The sequence below is a fragment of the Papaver somniferum genome, chromosome 5, assembly GCF_003573695.1.
Source record: "Papaver somniferum cultivar HN1 chromosome 5, ASM357369v1, whole genome shotgun sequence".
Taxonomy (NCBI): domain Eukaryota; kingdom Viridiplantae; phylum Streptophyta; class Magnoliopsida; order Ranunculales; family Papaveraceae; genus Papaver; species Papaver somniferum.
This window is the reverse complement of record NC_039362.1, coordinates 156,445,062-156,447,624: the sequence shown is the minus strand read 5'-3', so window position 1 is coordinate 156,447,624 and position 2,563 is coordinate 156,445,062.

Here is a 2,563-nt window from a genome sequence, read left to right as displayed (position 1 = left end):
AAATAATAAAGTCCAAGAGTCCAGTCCAAAGTGCAAAAGAAAAAGAAAAAAATAACCTAAAAAAAATATAAAAATCTCTCTTTTTTTCTCTCTTTTCTATATATAAAACAAAAAAAAAAAATTCCTCTTTCGCTTTAAGCTTTTCCTTCCAAGGTCCTTAGTACTCCACTTCGAACCTGCAAATCAAAGACAAAAAGAAACGTAAAAAGGAAAAAAAATAATAAACCTAAAAAAAAAAATCTACCTAAGCACAGGTCCGCGTCGGTGGTGCCAAAAATTTGATGTATTTTCAAAAGTTGTTGTAGATTGTGGTAAAAGGGGTTCTTTTCGAACTTGTGAAGTTGAATAATTTTTTTTAGATTTAAATAATTTAGAAATGTATAAAATTCAATTAACAAGTGATATAAATTTTATGGAGAAAATAGGGGTGATGATTCCACCATTCAACAATATTTATGTAGTTTTATTTATTTTTTATTATGCAAATTTAATAATTGTTTTGATTCTAACTATTGCCAAAAGCAGATTCTCAAAATATCAAAGATTAATCGCAAGCATAATACATCAAGAGTATAAAACTAAGCATGTATTATCAAGAGAAAATATATTTGATTAATAAAAATCATTTGAATCATTTATATTCAATGCAATTAATCATATATAAATATTGCAAAAATTAATCAAATAAAAATTACCACATAAATATTGCGAGAAAGGCTTCCTCCGTCATCCCTGGGATTGGGTTTAGCTACTCATGATGAAAAACCTCTCAAAATATTTCATTGATGCTCAAAAGTTGATTACAATGAAGAGAAATGTCAAAAAAATCAATATTCGACCGTACTTTGCAACACACAGGAAGCGTCAGGGAAGAACGATACAAATGAAGTGTTGTAAGCACTGTTTCTCAGTCGCGGGAAAGGAATTGGAAATTGTCGCAGTTAAGCGACACCTTTCAACGACTTTCCTGGAGCGTATATTGTTCTTCGTCTTCAACTACACCAGCAGAACTCTTCTCTTCTCTGCGTGATTTTCTTTTGATTCTCTCGACTCCTAAACTTTCCCCAAAGACTCTCCCAACTTGCTAAACTCTTTAGCCTTGTATTTATAGTGTTTTAGAACAAAAATATCCGACCATAACACCGTATAATCTCCCATTAATCCTGTCATTGCTCGCTGCCCATATTTAACAATAATTTCCATTTTTGGCTTCTACACACGTTAGATTTGATCCTACACGCTCTAGTTAGCCTTATCCACGTCTCAGCACTCTTTCAACGCTAGTAGAACTCCTCCATGCACACAAGAACTTCAATTTTGCTCGTGTTACAGTACACGTGATCTGTTTTGGGTGTGTGAATCATCACGCGTTTTCCAGCCAATTCCGATCAAACCCACTGCCCAAAATGTGTTCCTTAACCTATATCACATCTCTCTATCAAATTTCAGCCATTGAATCGACCCGTAACCCCTTCATTTTTGTGATCAAACTTCTGCCAGTTGAGAATTTCATTTCCTGCCAAAAAAAATAGTTTTCAAACGAAGAAGAAAGGGTGTCCCCCTATCCTGAACTGGGGTGTGAATAGCAGGTGTTCACTGAGGTGCCCCTTAACCGATAGTGAGGTTCCGAATAACAATTGTCCTTCAAGGGTGCCCCGGGCAACTTTTCGAGCCGAATTTTCCAAAAATGTTTATTTCCTAAAAATACATAAAAACACAATATTAGTACAAAAATAGAGTTCCAACAATACGGACATTGAGGACAAATTAGACACAAAAATGCGTCTATCAGTAAGCTAGAGTCGATTCTCCTTTAACCCTTTGGTTTTCTTTTCTCAAACCGGGTTAAACGACTTAAAGACTTCATTGGGATTGTGAAGCCAGACCGATACTACTTTTATCGTAGTTGTGTGATCTGATCTTGCATCTTCTATCGTACGAGTACAATCAGATTGATTGGCTTGAGATCGTGAGATTTCTCCAATAGGCAAGATATAAAAGTAATCACAAACATCTTCGTCTCATCGTTTGTGATTCCACGACGTCTTGTTTCACTACCATACGATTAAGATTGTTTTAAGGTGATTGATTAATCCAGGCTGTTCGTCGGGAATATAAGACCGGATTATCAATTGGTTTCTGTTCACCTTGATTTTATATCAAAAAACGAAACAAAACTTTAGTATTTTTCTGTGTGAGACAGATTTATCCTTTGATAGACTTTTCTGTGGGAGACAGATTTGTTTATTGTTAAAGCCTGCGATCTTGGGTCGTAGCAACTCTTAGTTGTGGGTGAGATCATCTAAGGGAATCAAGTGTGTAGTATCCTGCTGGGATCAGAGGCGTAGGAGTGCAACTGTACCTTGGATCAGTGGGAGACTGATTGGGGTTCAACTACAGTCCAGTCCGAAGTTAGCTTGGAGTAGGCTAGTGTCTGTAGCGACTTAATACAGTGTGTATTCATTCTGGACTAGGTCCCGGGGTTTTTCTGCAATTCCGGTTTCCTCGTTAACAAAACTTCTGGTGTCTATGTTATTTGTTTTCCGCGTTATATTTGTTTATA